This window comes from Stegastes partitus, unplaced genomic scaffold (assembly GCF_000690725.1).
Source record: "Stegastes partitus isolate 25-593 unplaced genomic scaffold, Stegastes_partitus-1.0.2 Scaffold1856, whole genome shotgun sequence".
Taxonomy (NCBI): Eukaryota; Metazoa; Chordata; class Actinopteri; family Pomacentridae; genus Stegastes; species Stegastes partitus.
The window spans coordinates 132,656-145,453 of NW_007579587.1; the positions used below are offsets into that span (position 1 = coordinate 132,656).

The 12,798-nt window shown below is 38.7% G+C and overlaps 1 long non-coding RNA gene across 2 annotated transcripts; it reads left to right on the forward strand.

Moving 5' to 3' along the window:
* The first annotated feature begins 6,861 nt into the window (after positions 1 to 6,861).
* On the forward strand, positions 6,862 to 9,498 carry LOC103372911 (uncharacterized). 2 transcript variants are annotated; one of them, XR_521026.1, is made up of 5 exons: positions 6,862 to 6,932; positions 7,453 to 7,848; positions 9,089 to 9,106; positions 9,260 to 9,334; positions 9,443 to 9,498. It is a non-coding gene; the product is annotated as an uncharacterized LOC103372911 (long non-coding RNA). The 2 variants fall into 2 exon arrangements; XR_521027.1 differs by having other exon boundaries at positions 6,866 to 6,927.
* The last annotated feature ends 3,300 nt before the right edge of the window (positions 9,499 to 12,798 follow it).

Sequence of the window (12,798 nt, forward strand, 5' to 3'; positions counted from 1 at the left end):
CTTTTGACAATAGTGGCTTGAATGTGAATGCTCAACTGTCAAGCACTGTAGCCACTACTCTGTCTGTAGTACACTTATTTACCAATTGTTGCTTTTTGTATCGGGCCAAAACCATGTTTATTTCTGCTGTAAAGTTGGACATTTTAACATGGTGCTCTATGATGGAATGACTCACTTTAGGGGGCAGCCTCAAGTGGACATTGGAGAAACTGCAGTTTTTTGACAGCTCTGCTTCGTTTTTTTAAACCCAGGATGTTGTCTGGGCTGTATATTAAAAATGACAATGCAAAAAGCAAGAATGGTCACCATCTTAGTTTAGCATTATGGCATGTTAGTTAGCAATAACACTACAGCTGACGGGAGCGTTATGGTTTTACATGTATATACACATAAGTCAGATTATTATAGAGAAATAGTATATTTTCAGTGATCAATCCAGTAGCTGTTGAGATGTTTCAGTCTGGACCAGTGGTACAAACTAACAACAGTGCAGAATGATGTAAAAATGATGGGCTTGGCATAAAATCGTAAAAGTTTACATGGAAACAGAAAAGGGGGGCGCATTCTTTAATGGAGCCACTTTATGATAAGGCATCACTTAGAAGGGTTTATAAGCTTTGATTAATGTATTTCTAAGTGTAGGAAATTATATATAGTATATAGTGTTTTACAGAATTACAGTTTAGTTGCCACAAGTGCTGTCAAAGTGGAAATATTAGTAGGTGTGGATTAAATAAAACTACAGATTCAACTTTGCCAAACCAAGTGTAGAGATGAGTCTGGCTATGCATGCTCCAATGATCTAGCTAACATTTACTGCTAGCTTTCCAACACTGTTAACTAAAGGGCTGAAGGTCAAAGACATTTTAAAGTCTCTAATGTTAGCCGGATTCTTACTTACCATAAGAAAATCGATGGTGCCTGCTTGTTAAAACATGCAGTTCGGTTGGTAAGTTGGTTAAAATGGTCAAATCTGATGAATAAGGGAAGCAAAGAAGGAGGCAAAAGTGAAAAGAAAAGGGATCTAACCAGGGAAAATTAAACTGCAATGTCAAGCCATGACATTAAGACTAGTTAATCATAATAAACAACGTACATCCATGTAACTCTGTATACTTTGTGTGAGTGTAAAAGTTGTAAATCCTCAGTGTAGTTCCTCCGAAGGTTATCATCAGCTCTGCTGTTGCAGAGATATGCAGCATTGGGGCCCTGCTTTTTCAAAATGAAGCAACTATCCAGTGCAGGGAAATGAAATGAACGCTGACAAACCTGCATACTGGATCCTCAGCACTGTGAACAAAATGCATGTTGAAGTGAGCCACAAGACTGACTCCACTTCTGCTGCTGCTGCCAAGTGAAAATCACTGAACTGTCTTCTGGATGGTGAGAGTGACAGCATGTCTGGCTTGAGCACTTGTGAGGACAACACATGATTTTACACTGATCTGGTGTCTTTGCCACGGACCTGAAGGTGACATGTGACAACTGTAGGGTCCAGTGGCTTCATCCAGAATGTGTCAGACTTGAGGCTGTAGTAGATGACGTGCTAGTTGATGTCTGGTTTTGTCACTCATGCTCAAAGTAAATGTGCTATTAAAGTGACATTATGAGAGCTGCAGGTTATAAACATCAGACCTTCACATGTGTGGCTATAAAAAAGGGTCTCTGTAGAACCACAGTAGTTAAAGACACAGAGAAAAGTCATTTAATGTTTTGTATTACGCTCATACAGTATATATAAAAGCACAAAAACAAGTGTCTTAACAAAGAATTCTGTGAGCAATGTGTTCATTGATAAAACTCTTGCAGTAGCAGATTGAACTGAATAGCATTTTCCATCAGGCAGCTCAGTTTTATTCCTTTACTACACCCAAAAGTCCTTGCAATGCAAACTATGCTTGGAAAACAAATAAATTGCACCTCTATATAACAACTCATTGTTTTCTTGTTTGTTGCTTTCCTCTGAAACTGTCAACTACTATTAGGAAGATGTGAACACACAGCGGGAGCACAAACACACGCATCCAACAAAAATTAAAAATGCATTTTGACTGAAAACTTTAGGTCACTTGGGTGAAGCTCGCCGCTAAAGGTGGGTCCGCAGCAAATCCTCACAGACGTTTAAGAACAAAACGTTGTGGCTGGTGTCAGACAAGAACTTTGAAAGAACACCAGCACTGCTTCTGTTCCAGCTGCTGTTGCCACATCAGGGGCAAAAATACAAAGTAGAAAGTAGCACAAACCATCATGATTCATTCTGCATTGAGGCCTATTGACCCTGAGACAACGAGCATGAAATGAGGTGCTGGTAGGAAGGATGGCAGGATATTTTTCTCTTGCTGAAGACGGGATTTCAGGGATATTTTGAAGGAAATTCAATCCTTTGTTCGTTCCTAGAACGTTGGAAAACGAGGTCCAACACAATTATTCCAGATTTGTCAAGGAAGACACATGACAAGATTAAACAAAAAAGAAAAAAGGAGCTGAACCAGTGCGTCTTACTGCAGACTACAAGTTCTTGTGTGATCACCGACATACAAGGTCTGTGATGATGACTTCTAGATGGCCTCTATCCTGCTGCGTTTTAAAATAGGCAACAGATAGATGTCTGAAAACCTAACAGACCGACTTTTAAAGGTTGCAAAACAGTGGAACATTGCAGATAAAGCTTCAGCGTTGGCCACACACTGAACCTAATTGCATACAGCAACACTGCTGCCCACAAATCCAGGATGCGGTCACTCTGTCATCAGAGGAGCGAGAGGAAATGCAACAGGCCTGCAACGTGCCTTTGAAGAGGACACATGGGAGATCAGTGGCGAAGGATGTTTTTTTAATGTTATTATTGCATTGTCAGCTGATAATACTGTGATTCTGAAAGGCCCGGGTTTCACTTCCACGGTCACATCAAAACAAAGTCACAAACCTGTCAATTAAGCTTCAGGCTGCTGCTTGTCCGGCTTGACCTGGGCTGTTACCATGGGAACTTGACTTTAGAGGAGCTTCAAAGGCTTCAGCTGGCTGGTTAGAAGCTAAGATGTGATATCTGTGTCACTGTAAGAGAAGGGGAGAAGACACTGACCAGAATTTTTCAGTCTAGGAGTTATGAACATGGTTTTGGTAAAACTTTCACACGAGTACTAACAGTATTGTGAGATGCACAAGTTTGTATTTTTCTCATAATTCATGCAGTTCATTTACTAAAAATGTGACTATTTACACGTTTAAATAGCGTTACAGTGTTTAATTGTACATCACATTGTACGTTACATGTTTGCATGTTTAAATAGTTGTGTTTGTCTCTTTAAGACAACAGCTTGCACAGTTACCTCAGTCTCAGCATGTCATGGTTCTGATTGGCTGTGGTGGTCACATGACAGCCAGAATGAGGAAGTCGTGTTGCGTTTGTTAAGAAGCTGGATAGTGAAATTGCATTAGAGTTAGTAGGCAGTATTAAAGACTATGATTGAGAAAATAAGCCCGAGTTCTTTTTCTTTTTTGTTTGTACATTTGTAATTCTTCTTGCTTTTTTCATTTCTTATACAATTCTTTAAGATGCACCTTTGTCATTGTTATTTGATCCTCCGCCATGCTGTTTGTACATGTCCACTTGTTAAATAAAGTTGTTTTAAAAAAAAAGAAGAAGCTGGCTGTGCTTGTCACAGTTCTGATTGGTTGTGGTGGTCACATGACAGCCCAGAATGAGGAAGTTGTGATGTTTTTTTTAAGGAGTTGGATCGTAGCTGTGCGGTGCTAAAGTTATCCATCATGCTGTTTGTTGTTAGAAAAGTGATCCAACCACTACACATTGAACCCACCCATTACAATGTCATTAATAATAATTACATTAATTACAGCCCAAATCTTTCTTTCAGTTTCTCTGTCATGTCGCTGCTTCATTAGGGGGATTTTTTTCTGACGGACAAACTTCCAACAAGCTGCTTTAAACCTCAGAGAGACTGAGGACACTTACAGTTGCACACAAACATCATGTAAATCCCACAAAATCTGCTGACATGTTTTTTTTCTCAGAGGCAGCAGCTCTGGGCCACAGGAAAGCAGATCACCCAGGAGAGCCTTAAATGTGCAGGTCTTTGGGCCTGTGAACCAGCACACAGCGCCAGATCCTGTACTGGAGGTCCAACCCCCTCATGTGGTGTCAAAGGTGAGGGCTGATCCATCCCAAACTGTGAGAGGCCATGAAGAAGAGACTCTGTACTGAGGGCACGTCTGCTCGCTCATAGAGGGTTCTCAGCAAAAACAGCAGATCATTACGAAATGGGATGAATCAGCTCACCTCAGTCGAACAGCTCAAAAGCTTTTTGTACACAGTCGGCTGAATTTAGCCACAACAATAGAACTGAGACTTCTATCTCAGAAAGTAAAACCATTTACATGCTGCAGTTATATTGTTGTTAAGTGTAATTGTATAATAATATGTCACACGATTTATCTTTTTTTTAAGCATATGCTCAAAATACATGTTCTCTGTTGTAGCAGATTTTTTTTTTTTGCCACATCTTATAAAGTCGTCCTCAAATGTATTCAGACCCTTCCATTAAAGAAAAGGCAAAATTCACAATAGTTACTCAAATAACTTAAACTGAAAAAAGTAATAATAAATACAAATTTGCAAAATTAAAGACATTGCTATTGAATTGTGATTGAAAATAATAAAATCAAATAAAAAATAAATTTAAAAAAACTGTCCTGGATAAATTAGAGCACTTTGCTGATGAGCAGTGGGCCAAAATCAGAATATCTGTTTTTTTTTTTTTTTTTTATATTTCTGTTGAACCACAATTCAAAGCAATGTCCTGATTTTCATTTAATGTTTATTTATTATTACTTTTGTCAATTTCAACTTATTTCGGTGACAGCTGTTTTTTTTTTTCTTCCTTCTTTAATGGGAGGGTATGAATACATTTGAGAGTGACTATACATATTTTATGATTATCTGATTTTCTCTTCACCCTGTCTTTTCATAAATAAACCTGTTAGCAGTTGCACAACAGTCTTCTGAGCGTTTCGTGAGGACTTGCACAGCGCGCATTAATATTATATCTTCTTCATTTTGCTCTTGATTCAATCATTTGTTATGATATATATTTATCTTATTGCATTTTCATGTTAATGTGGTTTTTATTTACAGTACAACTTATATTTCCTGCTTTTATTGCTTCATTTCAGCATTATAAAATAATATAACACTCCAAAATGTAACTGCGTATACCTTTTGCTTGCACATTGCATACATTGCATCAGATATTTCTCTGTACAATCCCTCTGCAGGAGACGTGGCTGACAGGCGATTCAAAGCAGTGAGGAACACATGTTGTAAAATCACATTACATTACAGGGCGGTAATGAGCAGAACTCTCAGAGAGGCAGACCATAATATTAGCAAAATAAAATGATAAAAGTCCCTTCAGAGAGCGGTGAGGATGGCTGAGGAATTCATCATCACCTCTTTGACACTTATTCAAAACACTTCCTGAAGCAGAGCCATTAGAATTGCCAGAAGCTCCTCCCACTCCTTGTATGAACTGTTTTCCTTTACTGCTGCAGTATGAGGTGCAGGTCTGACATGTTCTGCAAAAGCTTCTTCGATGTGCTTTAAAATCCATATGCACATGAATAAATCGACTACTTTCGTTGAATTTCAGAGAATTTGCTCTAAAAGCAGCCAAATAATATGAGAGCAGAACTAAGCAGGAGAGTTGAGGGTTAGACGGCTAAACAACAAGCTGAAACTCTCTATAAAGCTCTGCAAAGGATTCTTCTCCAGGTTCAAGTGCTTACTTTCTGTTGGTTGATCAATGTCAGCCTTGTCGACTACCGAACTACCACAAAAGGAGGCTTTGAGCCCTCTGAGAGGTGTTTACATGTCTGACTTTATACTTCACAGCTGTGCAGGAGGCAGTCATGAAGCTTTACGTGTGTGTGGTTAAGATGACGGCTTACTTTCAGGATGGGTGTTTTGGACTGAGTGTTCATGTACTAATGACTACTGAGAGAACACCGGCCTGCTGATGGACATCCCAGCTGGTGTTATCCCATCGTACATGATCTCTAGGTTTGGTTTTCACATTATCATTTGATAAACTGCTGATAAACTTATAAAAACATCATTACAGGTGTATGAATGTGATGTGACAAAAGCAGATCACATGTGGAATGAGGTGTGACCACAGTTTCAGCCAAATTGTTACGCCACTGAATGGAATGTAAAAGATGATTGGCACTGAAAAGGTGAAAGTGAAGCAGAATAACCCAAAGTAATAGATGGAAAACTAATTTCAGGGCAAAACACGACTAAATCATTTGATGTTTCGTATTTGTAACCTTTAGGGAGTGCAGACCAGTGGAGCTTTAGGACTATCGTGGAGAAAAGCTTCTTGTTTGAGGTGTTTTCATTGTAACTGATGTGATTCCAGGTCTTTTGTTGTGTGTTTCTGGGCTGGTAACACATGACTAATAATATGATAATGAAGGACAATGTGTTTATTTATAAACGTGGTCATTCCAAAAACACTGGGAGGGTCATGACTAATGAGAAGGTGATGCACGTCAGCGATCAGAACTTTCTTTATCTGACCCTACATCCACATACCCTTCTTTTTACTGCATGTTTACAGTTCCTGACATTCGTCGGTGACTTTTTAACTCCGTAAAAACACAAAAACTCCAGAGAGCTACGTAATGTACCAAACTTGTCCGACTGCTTTGACACTTGAGATGATGGTGATTATGTTCTGTTCCGCTTGCAGAAGCAGTAGAACCTGACTTAGGTATTTCATCATCAAGATGCCACCTTTGTGGTGTGACATGTTGAAAAACTGCATGCCAGCGCTTTGCAATCCAGTAATGCCAGAGTCTCAGCCGAAGACGTTTGCCGATGCTCACAGGTATCGATGGAATTGCTCTGTAAGGTAAATCCCTTTAATTCTTCATATTACGATAAAAACAAATCAAATTGTCAAGGACTTTTTACCGAATGTATAGTCGTTTAAGAATGAAATTATGCTAAAACATTTAGGGAACTTTAAGAAAACACATCATTGGTACTTAGAGTTTGAATTTAATTGACACAACTTTGGTTCAATTTCGTCTCTCGTTGTTTAGCTGTAAAGTGAACGATCCCGTGTGACAATGAGGCAAAACTAATTCCAAACATTTCCTCCGACACTTTAAGTCGCTTGAACACAGGTTCACACACTCCACTATACAATGAACTACTGTAGGTTTAAACTGTCACCTGTAGTGGAATTTATCTAAAGTGGCATCAAGAATCATTCTTCTGGTGACCATTTGGTATCTTAAAAGATGTTTATGTCTCAATAGATCAATAAAAAAAAACAGCTGAAGGATCTTAAGTGTATAGATTACAACTTAACACACCCGTTTTCTCATCTTTCCTCCACTGTTTTCTTCTTTTTCTGATGGAACCAGATGAATGGACGACTGGAGCCTCCCTACAGATCTGTGTCCAGTTCAAGTTGGCAAATTCAGTTCTTCGGTGAAGTCATGTGGAATGTAACAATGCTTCTAAGGACTGAGTGAACTGATAGAACTGCAGTGAAAACCACACTGGCTGACGTGGAAGAAAAGATGTGTTTTAATTAGAAAATAGGGGCCACTAGTGGTATTCATACATGGGTATGTTGTTCCACCCCGTGTGAAAGAAGCGGGAAAACAGTTTTTGGTCAGCTGATGTTAATCAGCCCCCTTGTTACAACATAAGGGTGAAGATGTGGAGATAAAAACCGCAGGGATTCATGGAGGTTTGGATTCCCAGATCATCATCAAAAACAACCTGGGAACAAGAAAACAGAATCAACTTCCGAGGTGAGCTGGTAATATATTCATCGGTAAACTTAAGTCATTTAAAAAAAAAAAAAGAAAATGTAAAACTTTTAACATTATCGTGATAATCTATAATTTTGTAAGGTGTCAATTAATTAAGAAAACATAAAATTCTAATGTACTGTAAAAAAATAAATAAAAGAAAGAAAAAAAAGAGCAGAAAATGAAGCCATGACAAAGAGGGAGGTTGGCCTATCTTGTAATTTGTCCGCAAACAATCACGTCATAGCGTTTAGGCAGGCGAGAACTGAGGAAGTAAGGAAGCTAAGCTAAGCTAACCTAGCCTAAGTAAAGCCAAAATCAGGTCTGGACTAAAAACTACTGAAAACCAGAAATGGTAAGAAAAATTTTATGTTAATTTTGTTATTATTATTATTATTTGATCACATTTAAAATATCAATGTTAACTGGTGTTTATTAGCAACTGTTTGTGCATATGGATGAGTCGGCCAACGAGCCTCGAAGGCAGCGAGCTTTTAAAACCACATTCCACATGCATTGTTCTCACATATGAACAGGTATGAACGTAAAAATGCAGTTCTCGAACTGACTGCACAGGGTTTTCCACTGCTACTGTAGGTTTGTGATCTTTATATGGAATGTTATTCTTGCGCGGCCTGTTTTACCGTAGCGCCATGCCATTTGGTCGCGTTCCATTTTAGGAAGGCGACCATTACAAGTCGATGTAACCTACATTTTAGGACAAAAAAAACCAAGAAAACTGTCTTACAGTTAATAGTTACAGAATCTAATGACACTGTAACTGTACAAATAACTGCATTTTAAGACTTTTTATCCAACTTCTAGTTTCACTTTCATTGTTGCATTTTTTTACATGCGTCACAACCTGCTGTACATGCAAAATACTGAAGTATGTAGGATTATAGACTGCATTTCCCATCTGAGGATAAATTCATTTTGTTGTCAAAGCTAAATTTAACTCCTCACTTTGCTAACTTAGTCAAATGAGACGTGTACTCCATGTCTCTTTTCTACAACACTTCAAAATATTATGGCCCCATGTGAAAATATCCTATGATGCTGTCCCTTTATATTCTAATTCTAAATGATCCCAAATGAAAACATGTAACAGTTCACATCAATGTAAAGTTTTGGGTTTCCATTACAATCTCAGGAATCGTTCACTATACTGTTCACAGTATAAGTTTAGATGTAATATGAGCACATTAATCTGACAAATTTTCTCTTCTTTCTCTTTCAGGCTCAGCTGAGTCGTCCAGTGAGTAAACTGGTTTATTCTGACCGTCATCATTTGTGTTCCATCAAATATATTTTATTATCTTTTGTCTCAGTTTCTTGACACGGTTACATACATGTCACATCTCTGACACAGACGATGTGTAGAAATCTGTGTTTGTTCATCCCATCTTAGGTTCAGTGCCAAAGTGATCGTGCGGGGGTCAACGCCGTTATCGTGTACGATGACCAGACATATCGGATGTTCCCTGTAAGTAGACATCAGAATCATTCATGCATTTACTTCCTCCCAGCTTGTGGAGGCCTCGCAACCAAATCTGTGTCACAATTCTAACTACATTCATTTATTTATTTTCAGATCCCACCGGCTGGTGTGGTTGAAGCAGCAGCGCCCAGGTAAACAGGGACATTTCATCTATATATATGTATATTAGCAACCATTCACAGTTCTTATTCTCCTTATCAGTGCTCTGCTGTCGGTGATGCTTGTGTTCCAGTCACAGAGACACTTGGTGACCTTTAGTTGGAGTTTTTGAGTTTTTAGTGTCATACAAATCCCACCAAAAGCCACAAACAAGTAAAGTGCGAGTGGTGAATCAACCGGTGACATTTTTAATTTCAAAAAAGTTGTTTATTTTGAGAACTTTAATACCTAAGATGTCTGTGAGGATTCTCAGCCATCCAGGTTATTCTGGTAGATTAATCATAACAACTGGACTCGCTTGAGTTCCTTGAAGACGTTTCACCATCCAAGAGGAGAGTGTATGTGACCACTTTCACACCGAGTCACAAAAGACCCTAACGAACCCCACTGTGGCAGGTGGAGCACTGACGGCTCACATAACGAGGGGGAGGAGCAACAAACCCCCAATTGAAACTGAAACTCAGGTGTTAATGGCTCCTTAAGGATATGTGGGACTCCCAACTAGTCAGTCAGAACTGATGAAGCCTCTTGGATGAGAGGTGGAACGTCTTCAAGGAACTCAAGCAAGTCCAGTTGCTACGATTAATTTAACACCAAAGCATCTTGAGACAACAGCTATTGTCATCTTTGTGTATGGTTACCATGGTTACAGCTGTTATTCTCATCTTTGCAGAGACTAATGTTGGTAGACTCTCTTCAGTAAATCCAGTCAATGGTACCAAACTCTCAGTGTCTGAACAGAACCGCTCTTTCTCACCTGACGTTGCTGCAGCGACAGTGTTTCTCCGCTGAAGAGCAAAAACTCAGATGATTCACTCACTTGTTTGTTGAAATGCTGTTTACTGTCTGGGCTAATATGAATACAGTTGCGGACTGTAAAGCGCTTCTTATTAACGCAGGTCAAACTGATAAATCATCTTCTGAGATATATTTTTGAAGAGGAGGAATGTTTTACTTATCGAGAGCTGCGATGTGTGAATCTGCAGGTCACCGACATCAAACCAGTGATTAGTTCATTCCTCTATTTGTGTTTCTCGACCTTTATCGCTCCATTTTCCTCCAAAATTGTAAAAGATCTGATGCTTCATTCTACCATCGCAGTCACCGTGTTGTTTTAATGGAGAAAGAAAAGAAAAAAAGGACTTTATAGCTGCATTGACCTGATTTTTTTAATAGATTTTTTACGCAACGTTCAAGCTCTGCAGCAGAAATATGAACAAACAAGCGTCCATAATGTTTATTTTATTTTTATTGGACCTTTTTTTTTTAATCAGGTAAAACTGTTTGAGAACCAGTTCTCATTTGTAAACATGAGCTGACCAAAAGGCACCAGCAGGAACAAACACACATGTCAATTACAGACACAAACAGACACATAAACACAACATAGAACAAAATTAAACACGTAAGAAGCATGGGAGCACATGCATGTGAGTGAAAAACGATGTGCATGAGGTGGAAGAATGTATGTGTATATATACAAGTATGTAAGTAAAATCTGGTGTGATCAACAGGAGCAACAGTCAACTACAGTCTGTTGGATTGTGGAGTCAGAGTTACAAGTTTGAGGGTATTTTGTCAGGTGTCCCAGTCGTTAGCTGCTGCAAAGGAGTTACGGCTAAAAATAGTCGAGGTATTGGGGATGATGAGCTGGATGTATTCACTAGACCTAGTATGATAATAATTATGGGCGACTTGAAGAAGAGAGGACAGGTAGGGAGGTGTCTTGGCCAGAATTGATTTGTAAATGAAATGAAGCCGCCGAGTATGAAGGGAGGGACACCTCACCGGTTTATAGAGGTCGCAGTGGTGAGTGTGGCAGGGTGCATTAGTGGTGATGCAGCTGATCATACATTATGGCATTAATATTTAACTGAATCATTAAATCAAATTAGCAGTATGTCGGTAGGAATGGCGCAAGAATTGGAGAAACGTACCTCAAGTATGAACATTATTTGGAGCAGCTTTAATGCAGCAGATCCTCCTACTTGAGTAGTTTAACTGTGTTACATTTGCATTCATCACACCATCTAAATTTATTTCTCATTTTCTTTCCTTCGTAAGTCGTTCTGTTATTCAGCTTCACCCCCTCACGGCTCTGAGAGTAACCGAGTTACATGTTTGAAGCTACGGAGCATTCGTGGCCTCACAGTTTTCTTTCTCCGCTCTCTGTCGAAGTTTGTCTCTCAAACAGACTCTCGTGTTATCAGACCAGAGCTCAGCGCAGCTCTCAGATGTACTGACCTCAGTCCAGCACACAGCCGGAGCTTCCTGCACTCTGACACCGAACTGACAGAGAGAAGCAAGCGAGCCTGCTTGCTAATGCTAATATATTTATTGCCACGGACACATGCTCCAAAAGTGCTCCTGCTTTGTGTCATAGTGCACATATCAGTGAGCGTATCTGGGATTGTGTGGAGCTCGTAGTCAGTTCTGGAAGTTCATGAAGAAGACAAGTAGAGAGTAATTTAGGCGCTATACAGTCGTCCTCAAATGTATTCATATCCTTCCATTAAAGAAAAGGCAAAATTCACAAAAGTCACTTAAATAACTAGAAACTGAAAAAAGTAATAATAAATAAAAAAAAATTACTAAATAATAATTTAGTGAAATAAGACATTGCTTTGGAGTTGTGGTTGAAAAGAATAATTAAAAAAAACAAAAAACTGTCCCATACAAATTAGAGCACTTTGCTGATGAGCAGTGAAATCTAAACACCTGTCAACAGGTGCAGACGTCTGACTGAGAGTCACAGAAAACACTTGATGGCAGTGATTGGCTCAAAGGGTTGTTCAACAAAATATTAGTTTATGTTTTTTTTAAATTTTATTTTTTAAATACTTCTGCTGAACCACAATTCAAAAGCAATGTCATGATTTTCAATATATATATATATTTTTTAATTACTTTTGTCAATTTCAACTTATTTCAGTGACCGTTGTTTTGTTTTTTTTCTTCTTTAATGGGAGGGTATAAATACATCTGAGGACGACTACACATATATATTATGTGGATATGTGATCTAATTCCTCAACCACAGACGGTCTTTGGCAGACCATTCATGGGGCAACTTCACACCATTTTCTCTAAATTAGATTTTAAGACATTTTTAACCAGATTAAAGACGCCCTTTCTTATTGACTTCATGTTATTGAACAGACCTGCACATGATCTGAGACTGTCTGTGATAAGACATCCTCACTGGGACGATGAATAACAACACTTAGAAATTTACAGTAATTCATATTTTCATTCTTGTATTCACATGAATTAAGAGAGGTTTCTTTTTG